Below are 13048 nucleotides of genomic sequence, written 5' to 3' on the forward strand. Positions count from 1 at the left end.
AATAGTAATTACATAGGAATTCACTCTCCCATCCATTTATTCCTTAACTCACTCAGCCCCATTCTATCATGCACTCACTCTGTTTTGGGCCCTGCTGTGGAGACTGGCATTAGAGGTACAGCAGTCAGACAGATGAGGTCCCTGTCCTGCAGGAGCCTGTAGTCTAGAGGGCAGAGACAAATCACAAGTCAATAAACTCTAAGTCCAGGTACTAATAAGTGTTAACAAGACAGTAGGGAAATAGAATGACTGAATTATGGGTAGAGAGTTCAACATTAGCTCTGGTGGGCTGGAGTGACTTCTGAGGAGGTGACATTTAAGCTGAGAGACCTGAATGACAAGAGATAAATGTCAGCTCTCATTAAAATAAGGTTTTCCTTTGTGTTGGTGACCCCATACTCTTCTTTTAAAATCTCTTAACATCAGTATAAAGTTCTTCCCAGCAGGACACCCCTAGGCGATATGGCTGTGTTCAAACAGGTCATTGTCACTGTCAGGAAGCTCCTCTTCCCCAAATTTTATCTCGGCAGTACCCAGATCTGCCCACCCTTGGGTCTCTCTCCCTTGGCCCCAGCTGGGTGCTCACCTATCTTGTTATGCATCAGTTTCTGGAAGAGCCTGACCCTGTTGTTCCCAACTGACAGGAAATACAGGACTGGGTTGAGGCAGCTGTTCATGCTCACCAGCGGCCTCCATATCTTGTAGGCCACACTGGCCGCCGTCAGGAGCCAGCAGTCCTGGGACAGCCGGAAGTGCAGGAGGAGGTAGAAGGAGCGTGTGACGTGGAAGGGCACAAAGCAGAGGGTGAAGAGGCCGCACACCAGCAGGATGGTCCGGATGGACTTGGCCCGGGCCGCACTGCCCGTCCTCTCAAGGGTCTCCTCTGGTCTGGTCAGGCTCCTCACCATCAGTGAGTAGCACACCAGGATAACCAAGGAGGGAAGGACAAAGCCAAAAAACGTCTGAACCATACCGTAGACAAAAAACTCACCAAAATTCTCCGGATCGGTCATATCGTAGCAGACCACCTGGCCATCGATGTAGTCTGTGTGGGAGAAGACCAGTGTGGGCAGCACCTGCAAGACCACCAGGGCCCAGGTGGCAGCTGTGCCCAGCAGGGCGTGCCGGCGGGTCCGGTAGGGCAGTGAGGTCAGGGGGTGGCACACGCCCAGGAAGCGGTGGACAGAGATGCAGGTCAGCAGCAGGATGCTGCCGTAGAGGTTGGTGTAGAACAGGAAGCGCACCAGCCTGCAGAGCACGTCCCCAAAGGGCCACCTGTCCTCCAGGGCATAGGCGACGATGAGGAAGGGCAGTGTCAGCACATAAAGCAGATCGGCCACCATCAGGTTCACCAGATAGATGGTGGCACAGTTCCAGCGCTTGCTTTGGTGCCAGGAGAGCCACAAGACTGTGCCATTCAGGGGCAGCCCTAGCACGAAGATGATGCTGTAGGTCAGGGGGAGGTAGATCTGCTTGTAGTCCTCCGAGAGACGGCAGAAGCCTTGTTCCTCTGAGGCATTAGTGTCCAGCTTCTTCATCTCCTGGGAAGCTCCCTCTGGGAGGACAGCTGCTCCTGCTTCTGCTTCCCCTGGGAGGAAACAAAACGGACCTCAGAGGAGCATGACCTCCTTGCGTGGTAGCCTCTGCCTGGATCTGGCATTCAGCTCTGTGTGATGTGTATGGCTCAACACTCTCTCAAAGTCTGGTCACAGTCCTTGTTTGAGAGGGACCAGCTCCAGGAGTAAAACAATTCAACTCAAAGGCAAAGCAGTCTTCAACAAGAGGGCTTGTAGACTTACCAGTCCGAAGGGCTGGCCCTACGCTGTCTTGCTTTCCCTCCCTCCAGGCTGGGTTGTGTTAGGAAGCTCAAGTCCACATGGAGGCAGGTAGGTACTGCTGTCATTTAAACGGCACATGCAGCCTCCAGGGCTATGACTCCTCCTCTGGCTAGAATCCTTTGCATAGGGTCAGGAAATCTCTAAGGAGAGATACACCAGCCCCTCACTCTCAGGGGCCGGTGACACTGCCCCCAATCTGGTCCTGAACCCCACTTACCATGGCGGAAAACAAAGTGATCCTTAGGGGTTAGGGAGGATTAGGGAAAGCACAGGTTTTGCCTACAGTCTCTGCTAGAGGATTTTGATTTGTATCTCTTTCAGGATTTATTAACTGCATTTTGAATACTGGAGCTGATTTGCTTATTAACCACTGCAGCACCCCAAACAGCCAGGAAAACAAATCTGAGCCGAGAAGCCAGGTGCAGCTTGCACCTCACGCCCATCCCTGCTGAGAGAGCGGATCCAGCAGGCAGACCCGTGTGCCTGAGGGAGCTGTGTGTGGAGCCCGCGTGCAGGTTTTGTCACATTGGAAGTTAGTGGGTCAGTCAGCCAATCAGCATGGCGCCTACAAAGATGGAAAGAAGTTTATTTCTAGGGCTTAATATTCAGAAAGATGAGTTAATACAGGGCGAGAGAGAAAAATCCGATAGGTAATTTTCAGATACATTGAATGTTGATTGATGTTACAACATACAAGACTTTATTCACAACAATAGGAACAGAGACATCAGTCAGTCAAACATTTATTGAGCATCTACTGAGTCAGGCCAAGAGGGACAGAACACAGAACTTGCTCTCTAGGTTCTCAGTCTGGCCAGGAAGACAGAAGTGGATACAGCTAATGGTAATACGATGTGGAAAATGGTCAGAATGCTGTGAAAACCAGCAGGATGTGGTAGTTCCCTGAGTGGGTGGGGGGAAGGCTTCCTAGACCAGGTGCCAATGGAACTGCTTGGGAGAACGAAGAGGAGCCTTTGGGACAGAGAGGGTGAGGGGCATTCCTGGCAGGGCAGGCATGCAAGGAGCTGGAGGGGAAGGGCTCAGCGTGTCCTGGGATGGCAGGAGAGCCAGCGTGACGATGAAAGTCAAGGATGCTACCTTGAGGGCAGATATCCCTAAGCAGGATGGAATGAGGCTGTGTTTGAGGAAGATAACCAGCAGCGGCACGGAACTGGGCCTGGAGCAGTCAGACTAGAAGAGGGGCTGTAGCTGTGTGTGCAGGTGAGAGATGCTTAGGGCCCCCGGTGAGGCCATGTGGGATGGACGGAGAGGAGGAACTGACATTGGAGACACTGTTGAGGCAGAGAGCGACAGGACTGATTGGACCTTGGAGGTGTGGAGGGTGTCCCTGAGGCTGTGTGGGTGGTGAGGCCAGTGCTGGAGCTGAAGCCTGAAGCTTTGAAGGCTGGGACTGGTGTCCTGAGGTTGTGGGGACAGTGGCTGCTGTCCTGTAGCCTGCCAAGGGGCTTGACACCTCACTGGCTGGCTTTAAAATCCACCCGACTGGGAGAGCAAGGCTTTTTGGCTGGGTAAGTAAAAGGACTGTAGTTTTCATTCAATTTGTTCCCTGTAATCTTTCATGTTGGAGGCTGGCAGATGCTTAGTTATTGCCAGCGAAGCTGCCTCCCAGCTCAGTGTGGGCTCTCAGAGGGAAGCCGAGGAGGGAACCAGCCTCGCTGAGCCCTGGCTCGGCCAGCAGGCTCACACCCGTGATCTTATTTAATTTTCAGAACAACCTTGCAGACAGCGCATTATTACCCAGTCTCACTGGTGAGGATCAGAGAAGACACCCCTGAAGACACCCCTGTAGGGCTCACTGTGCCCTCTAGTCCCAGGGGCTCACCCCTCCTGGGCATCGTGCGTCCACTCCTCATGGCATGCTGCGATGGTGAAAGGCACTCAGATCTGCTCTGTCAGGACCGCTGGGACAGTCTGAAGATCACTTCTCTCTCAGCCAGCAGAACGGGGCAGTCTCTGGTGAGGTTGCTCTGAGAATCAGTGAAGAGAGAGCCTCAGGCACCACAGGCCTGCCACAAGGGAGAACCCCAACACATTTCAGTGCTCACCCCACCCTCTTCCTCTTGCCTTGGAGACTATGTTGCCCAGGAAACCAGAGCTCTTTGGTTTATGTCAGGATGGGAGGTCAAGTATGGCTTTGCTACCCCAAAGCAGGATAAGGTCCCTTTTCTTCCTGGCTGTTACCTTCTGCTGTGGTCTGAACTGTGTCCCCTACAAATACAGAGGTTGAACCCCCAGTGTGCATTTGGAGTAATGAAGTAACTAAGGTTAAATGGAGTCATATGAATGGGGCCCTAATCCAATAGAATTAGTACCTTTATAATATAGGAAAGCAGAGAGCACTGGCTCCCTCTTTCTCCCTCTCACTCGCTCTCATGTGAAGACACAGTGAGAAGGTGACCTGCAAGCCAGGAAGTATTCTCACCAGGAACTACTCCCTACAGTTCTTGATCTTGGGCTTCCGCATCTCCAGAACTGTGAGAGGTCATATACATTGGTCGAGCTGCCCAGCCTGTGGCATTTGGTTACAGCAGCTTGCAGACTAAGACACCTCCCGCACACTTCCAGGCCTGCCTAGTGTGGAGAGACAGCTTTTCAAGTGAGAGGATGACCATCGTTACAGCATTTAGGGCATAAGGATAAGAGAAGTATAGTGTCCAGACTAGTGTGTCACTGAGGCTGTTATTAGGGAGAAAAGAGGAGGGAGAAAAACTCAGGCTGTAAAGGGTTAATTCACTTGCCAAAAGCTGTGGCAATGTCATCCACCACCTCCTCCTTGGAGCTGCTCTTCTCTAGCCTCCATCACCCCCAGACTTCCCCCCTGCTTTTCTAGAGGCATTCATTGGGGTGCAGGAGGGCTATTGAAGGGCCATATAGCTATTCATAGAATAAAGGAAAATACCCAGGGTGAAAGAGAGGGGAGCTGGAGGTTTAGAAGCAAGTTTGGGTGACGGGTGCCATGATGGTTGGGATTCTAAGAAGAGATGGATATGCTTTTAGAAAGTGGGTATCTTTCCCCCTCTTTGTCATTGCTTCTTCAAGAGCTTTAAAAAAGACTGACAAAATTTAGAGTTAGAATTTTTTTTAAAATCCTCACCTGAGGACATGCTTATTGATTTCAGAGAAAGGAAGGGAGGGAGAAAGAGAGAGAGAAACATCAATCAATTGCCTCCTGTACACACCCCAAACTACCCTGACCTGGGATTGAACACACCACGTAGGTATGTGCCCTGACCAAGGATCAAACCTGCAATCTTTTGGTGCACGGGACAGCACTCAACCAACCGCACCACCAGGCCAGGGTGGAATTTGTTTCTTTTAAATGGGCTCAGTGGGGAGATGGGCCTTGAGAAAAAAATGAAGTGAGAATCTAGACCAACTCTGTAGTTTAAATAGGCACCATGGCTTCTGACCTTGAACCCAGAGTTCTTCCCACCGTGCATCTCCAAGAGCTTGGGCCTATTTCTGGCAAATCATCCCGGGAGCAGCAGTGACCTCTGAATACCGTAGTGGACACCTTCCAGAGGGGACAGGGAGGTCTGTATCATTTTAATGGTTGGAAGTTGTTATCACCAGCCCGAGAAATGACACAGCTAAGGTGAAAGAACTGTTCTCTCTTTAACAGAGTATTCATGATACGTATTTCCAGAGTGCAGAACAGGGAAAAGTTATGAATAAATTTGAGTGACAATAAAATGTTACTGCCTTTGAATTGTAGAGGAGTGATTGGATCAAAAATTTGGGGATCAAGGAGTGGGCATTTTTACTGTCATTTTAAAATGCCACTATAGTATCATAATTGTGTTTAACTGTATGAATTTATTTTAATGTTAAGTATTTTACCTGAATTTGGAGACTTTTCTTAAACAATTAAGCTATTTAATGGAGTCTCATAAATGCTTTTGGACAAGAAAAGATTGTTTTTAGAAATTATTCTGAAAATGTTGATTCATGTGTACATTTCTTAATTTACAAAGATAAATTAGGTATTTATTATTCACATCACAACTTAATAATTTTATTTTTCAACAAGTTTTTTTAAATGGGGGCCCCAAGTACATTTAATCAGGTAGTGGATTTAAGTAGTCTGAATTATTTTGAATTATTTTTCCTGTTTTCCAAATCGCTAGATAACTCGGTGTTATGTGACCAACAGACCACTGGGTGGCGTTGAAGACCGACGGACAGTTCAGTTTTCTCCAGCAAGCGAAAGCAGGAATGGGGAAAGGGCCCAAGTCCAGGAATAGCAGCTGTGGAGGCAATTTAATTCATTGAGAACATAGAGAAAATTCTACCAGCCAAACCACCTCTGATGGGTCTCTTGTCTACAGTTACTGTTCTGTTAACACAATGAAATGGCATTCCAGTCAGCGAAAGCAATCTGCCACTGTGACTGATTTTCCCGAGGACCCTGAGAGGGGGGCATGGCAGGATTCCCCCGTTTCACAGCTGAGCAAACCGAGGTTCAGAGAGGGTCTGTGGGAGTTCCCGTCTGCTGTGATCTGGGAAAGTCCTATCTGCTGTGATCTGGGCTACTTTTACAAAGTAGTGACTCAGCAAATCCCCAGGTTTCCAGGGAATTTCTTCTTTGTTTGTTTTTTAAAATTTACCCACCTAGTCCCTCCCTCCAATTATACAACAAAGAAAGAAGACATGGGAAGAAGAGTAGGCCACCCCTGAAGTCACAGGTGCAGTGCTTTCGTTATGGAAGACAGAACCCTGGGTCAAAAGGCATGATCTGAAGACAATGGTAAGGAGAGATATAACAGAATGAACAGGACCTTTTAAAGAACTGTCAAGAGTGAGATCTATATAGTGACCCTTTACACACATTTCAACTATACCTTGAGTCATAAGATAAAAGGCACTAACATAGCTTTTTAATGAATTTGTTATAAATTTATAGTGTGGGCTTGTGCCTGCTGTATACCTGGATCTCTGGGGGCTTTACTTTTTCACAAGAAAAGCAAATTGGATCCTTTAAATGATTTAGAAGACTGTCTAGAGACAGTTGAGTACTTAATTTCAATAATTAATTTAGACAGCAGCTTGTACATTTTTGTCTTCTGTTGACAAGGATCTGACATCATTGGCAGCTTCAAACTGCTGTAAACACGGGGAGTGGTTGGGAAAGTTTGCTCTGACACTGCATTGTCACAGCAGAGAAGGTGGTGGCGCTGCAACGGACATTTCTCCGTCTGCAAAACTCGGTGTGGAAAAAAAGGTAATCTTTTACTCCATCTGTACATATGTGTGATCCTCCCAAACTGACTCTGAAATCAGAATTTTAAATTAATGATGCAGTAAAATGACTGCCGCTGTACAGTCTTGTGGTTGTAGAAGCCCATCATTGTCTCTGGGTTCACGACCCTGGAAGGGGATCTTCATGAAACTTGTCCGTGTTCCTTTCATTTAGCATCAAAGGTGGACCTTTAAAGGCATCACAGCTGCGTGCTGTGTGAAGAAATATAGAAAGCTGGTTTGATTTGGAACCAGAGAAGATATCAGTAGCAGAGTCTGGGGCGCTAGGCCTAGAGACAGGTTGCTCCAGGCATTTTGAGAGTAGAGGGCTTGTGTCTTGAGACCCCTCCTCCTTGATCCACTCTTACCCTCAGGCAGCAAGTTCCCTGCACAGTCTGCCCAGAGAATGCCGTTTGCAGTGCTAACACACGGATGCATGCACTGTCCAGCATAGCCCTTTCTGTTGCTAGGGTGTTGCTAAGATGGGGGTGGTGGTGTGGGAAGAATCCACACTGGCCCTGGGCACTCAACAGTGGGGGGAGGAGGAGAATGAAGTTGTCCTCACCTCAGTTACCCAGAGCAGAGCAGTAGTGTGGAACCAAGGGAGTGACCTGTCGAACAAGGAAGGAGTGACACGGGACTTGGAAGTGTGGTACTGAATTAGCCCACAAAAGGCAACCAAGTGCTCTGTCCCAAAGGATTGTCTTCTGAGAACACGAAGCAGTGCATCTCAGGAAAGTCCTCTCAGAGCAAGGAAGAAGGAGACCTTTCTTCACCAGCCCATTTCCCACTGGCCAGGGCCCTGGTGGGTGCGTGGCATGGTCTATGCATACAGGAGAGCATCAGAAAGAGGCAACACACTGAAGAGAGTGCATTTTCTCACGTGACTCCCCCCTTTTCTTTTTTTGCCCTAGGAGGTGTTTTCCCTCCCTCCCCAGACACTTTTGTGTTGCTTCTGCCTGGGGGGAGGGGAGGAGCCCCTGCTGTATCTGGAACCGGATCCTTTTGTGTGAAGTGATTCTTTTAGTTTCTATTTGTTCATTTTTTCCCTATTGAGTTGTCTTTTTGTTATTGATTTTTTAGTTCTTTCATATTTTGGATAAAAGTCTTCTCAGTTATTCATGTTGCAAAGGTTTTTTCCCTACTCTGTGGCTTTCCCTGGCTTAATGACATACATAATTTTATTTAAAGGGATGAAAGTTCTTAATTTTAACATAGTTGAAATGATAAATTTTCCTTTATGGTTTGTGCTTTATATCTGGGTTAAGAATATTTCTCTACCTTGAAGTCATAAAAATAGTCTTCTGTATTAGTACGTGAAAGCCTTCCCCACTTAGATCCAACTGATTTCGTGCTGCTAAAGGGTTTAATGTTTGTGCATGTGTCTGTGTGAGAAACAGGCAAACACGACTAGATGAGATGCTGTTTGGTGAGTGGCGATCAGAGTGCACTTGATGGGTTAGGAGGCATTTGCTCCAGACTGGGAGGACATGATGGTGGCTTTGACTTGCATGGTGAGGATGGCAACACAGAGAAATGGGTGGATTCAATGGATATTTAAGAAGCAAGTGAATGTGACTTGGTGATTCATTAAATATGGGGGTAGGGAAGGGTTAAGGACTACCCCTAGGGACATTTTTTTTTTTTTTGCTTCTACCAACCAATGCCTTCAACCTTCTGCCTATTATTTCTCTATTTCACTGATTCTCCATTCAGTTTCTGATTCTCCCTTGCATCTCCTGGCTCAGCTTTCCCTTTGGGCATCCTTTGGCTTCCACTGCTGCAGATGCCTAACTCTGAACAGAGTTGTAGAAATTTTCCCAGGAGACTCTAATTGGCTGAGGTATTCACCATCATTCCTGTTTGGGTAGGACTGCAACAGACAGACCTCTCACATGCTGTGGGCCCCTCACATATAGGCTGGCTGGGTGGCCCTTCCTTATGGCCTGGGGCTGCTGTGATGGGATCACAGAGTTGGGAGTAGGGTCACGCAATACAAATGAACACTGAGAGTTCCTCTTTCTGCAGGGGCTTTGAGAAAGACAGTTCCCCTCAGAAGGGGGCTTGAGCCGCTGGAGGTTGGTGTGCTCCATGAGTACAGAAGAGCATTAGAAAGAGAAGACACACTTAACAGTGTGAATTTTCTTTTTCACTAAAGTCCATTTTTCATTAATGTTTAAGTTATGAGCTTGCTTTCTAAAGCATGTACTTACAATAGAAACTTCTCAGGACTCTAAAACAATTGTGGGTAGCAAATATAATAATTGAAACTGGTGTCTGCCACAAGCGAGTTTCATTTGTTATTGTATACCAGTCAGAGCTGTCACTCTGAGATGTTTTGTTCATGCATAAACCATACATTTGAATTGATGGTCCTATTAATGATGGAATGCACTTATGTATGTTTATGGCAAAAGAAACCAAGTGGATATTTTTGAACCTCATTACAAGCAAGACACATTAGAAGAGTAGTTATAGAGAATGAAAGAGGCCCTGACGTCATGTCCAGTAAAACACGTCAGAGATGAGGTCCCAGAGAGCACTACGATGAAATAGGAGGGGAAGGTGTGGAGTTTCAAGGAGTTTCATTTAAACACAAGGCTCATGTGTTAATATTTTCATTGATTTATTTTCATGCCAATGTGTTCTGACATAAATATGGTGATCTATAATGCATTGACCATAAAAGTCAACATTATTTTTAAAGCTGACTCAGGGAAATAAAAGCCCGTTGTTGGTGCTGATATATACGGTATGTTATCCTGTTGAAAAATTAACCTCTCCTGTCCTGCTCCTGGCTGAGATAAATAAGAGGGTACACAGTAACAGCCATTGACCTTCTGTGCATGCTTTACCTCATGGCCAAAGTGTAGTTTGCAACTGGACTGGCCCATGGTATGTGGTAAAGAGTAGTACCTAGTCAAATTCCAGGAAAGACTGCTAAAAACAAAAGCTAATCAGCAAACATCTTTGTCTTTTAGATGATCAAAAGGCCTGTGAAACTCTCCTGGACACAAACTATGAAGCCCCTATCTTGTGTCTGTGATAAATGGTGAGAGCAACAATGAGTTGAAGTGGAATAGAGACCCCAAAACAGAGAGCATATGTGGGGACAATGTCAGTATGGGTGATCACACAGAAGAGACTCAGTCTGGAATGTCAGGGCTGTGGGACATACCCCAGTGCTCTGCACAAGTCAACCGTAACAGTGATGGGGCCTTCAGTGAACTGGTTCTATGAAATGAAATGAAAATCAAGCCAAGGAGAATTTAATTTAGCAGCATAGGAGAGAATGCTAATGGATAACTTCTTCTTCTATTAAGTTTCAGAGCAGAATAGCTTTACTGAAAATAAGAAAATATTGAGAATTTTTAAGCTAAAGGGCCCCTGGGTGTAAAGCAGGGGTAATTACTTGATAGGTGAGGAAACTGTTAAACCTCAGGAGGTTAATAGAGCAACTTGTCCATAATCACCCAGCTGGTTAGTGGCTGAGCTTTATCTGGGGTCCAGATCTCCTGATTCTCTGATTCTTCTGCTCCATTTTACCAATTTGAAGCCATGACTAATAATACATATGCATGGAGGATGGTCTACATGACCACTTGAACCTGGTGTCCAACCCACCTGGGCACTGAGCTGACTCTTCTCGAGATTCCCGATGGCCTCTACGCTGCTAAGTTTTGTGGAAACTTGGACACAATTTATCCCTCCAATATTGAGATGCCAAAGTTGAGCACTCCTTGAAGCAGTCCCTTCTCTTGCTTTCTCTATCAGTTAGAACTTCACTCCTGGTGAGAGAAGCCCATGCCAAAGGTGGCCAAGCTAAACGATTAATTTATTGGCTTGTATAACCACTCTCTTGGTGAGGCTGGCTTTCGGTATGATCTGATGCAGGAGCTCCGATAATGCTACTAAGACTGCTTTCTCTATATGGATTTCTTGGTTCCATTTCTTCCATTCTCACATAATCTCTCCTCATAGTGGAGAGGCTGCTATAAACTCCAGTCTTCCATTTAATTATGTGAAAATCCAGCAAAAAATATACCTAAGCCAGGAAGTCCTGGGATTAGCACCAATTGGTCCTATTGTTTTGTCTTAAACTTGGTGCTGATCCCTGAACCAGCCACTGTGGCCAGGGGGGTGGAATGCATTGATCAGCCTAGGCCTTCATTAAATTGTCCACCCCTAGGACCTAAGGGAAAATTAGCTTCACCCAACTTCCTTGCTAGTAGAGCAGGAATCCCCAACCCCTAGGCCACAGACCAATACCAGTCTGTGGCCTGTTAGGAATGAGGCTGGACTGCACAGCAGGACGGGGAGTAAGTGAAGTTCACCTGTATTTACAGTTGCCCACCATCTCTCAAATTACCACCTAAGCTCTGACTTCTGTCAGATCAGCGGTGGCATTAGATTCTCACAGGAGCGCAGACCCTACTGGTGAACTCATGCTCATGTGAGGGATCTAGGTTGCATGCTCCTCGTGAGAATCTAATGCCCGGTGAGCTGAGGTGGAGCTGAGGCGGTGATGCCAGTGCTGGGGAGTGGCTGCAGATAAAGATTGTCATTAGCAGAGAGGTTGGACTGCACAAGGACATAATAAATCAATTGCTGGTAGACTCGTATTAAAGCCCCATCAGTGAGTGGCAAGTGACCATTAAGCTGCACCTGGTGGCAGGCTATAAAGCCACTCCTCCCCACCCCCATGCCCCACTCCCTGGTCTGTGGAAAAATTGTCTTCTGTGAAACCAATCCCTGGTGCCCAAAAGGTCAGGGACCACTGTATTTGAGTGAGGAAAGGGTGGTTCTCCTAAAGCATATTTGAGGTCCTATTACCACAAGAAAGGGACTGAATACTGGGCAGCAGAAACAACAAATGCCCATAACAACTTCCCTGACACCACGTTTTCCCAGTGTGCATCCTATGTCACTCTTTTCATTCTCCTTCACTGTATTCCCCTTCTCAACTTGCTCTCTAACATTGGGGTTCCTCGGGGCCCAGCTCCACATCTTCCCTTCAGGGTCTGCACTTCCTCTCAAGGTGAATTTATCCAGTCTGCAGTGAAAGGAGACGATGAACATAGCTCGAGGCACTTTGAGTTAACCTTAGCCGACATGGTAGTTGACATTGTAGGCCATGGAATTGAATGAGAAATTGTATTTAATAAGAAATCTTGAGAGGGAAGAAGATTGTTGACACAAGTGTGTATGAGGATGCAAAGCACTGCGCTACTCCTTATCCTTTGCTTCAGAGATGAGGGACAAAGTTGAAGCATATTTACAAGTTGTTACCATCTAGGCGCAAAGAATGAAGTATATTAGCCAGGTGAGTTAAAAGTCCTGTTAAGGTTAGATCTATATATACTTGCTTTTCTCCTTGTGAAATTGAATTTCTGGCTGGTTTGTTTGCTGGAAACATAAAGAAATCTCTTGGGATATTTCCCCCTTTATTACAGAGTTTTACTGTAATGATGTGCGGGATATAATCTGTAACCTTGAGGCTATGGTCACTGCAAAACTTGTTTACATATTTGTTGTGGGGAATTGCATTTACTCACTATATGTCTGATATAAGAAATTGTATATAGTGGAATATGTCTGGGTAGGACATGGATTTCTCCTAAACTGTCATGTACTGACCAGCACTGTTAGTGACCTCACTAACTTTGTTTTATAACTCTATTTCTACATAAATTAATAAACCCAATTTCTAATTAGAAACCATAAGTTCCTTTGTTTTGGTTTTCTGGTTATTGATTCTAGAAGAATAATTTCTAACAGATTGTGAAGCTTGTTTTCTTCATACCATTCATGTCTTGATAACTCCCTAGACCATATCCACAGCCCTGTTCAATGCCCTGAACTCTAGACTTGTGTATCCAGCTGCCCATGTAGCACAACCTGGATATTTTAAAGATGTCACCAATCTAATGTGGCCAAGAGTGGACTTCTAA

The 13048-nt window shown here is 46.3% G+C and overlaps 1 pseudogene; it reads right to left on the reverse strand.

Moving 5' to 3' along the window:
• Positions 1-518: 518 nt before the first annotated feature.
• LOC123826943 lies at positions 519-3694 on the reverse strand (annotated as a pseudogene).
• Positions 3695-13048: the final 9354 nt, after the last annotated feature.

The sequence above is a fragment of the Phyllostomus hastatus genome, unplaced genomic scaffold (assembly GCF_019186645.2).
Source record: "Phyllostomus hastatus isolate PE091 unplaced genomic scaffold, TTU_PhHast_1.1 phas_contig_86, whole genome shotgun sequence".
Taxonomy (NCBI): Eukaryota; Metazoa; Chordata; class Mammalia; order Chiroptera; family Phyllostomidae; genus Phyllostomus; species Phyllostomus hastatus.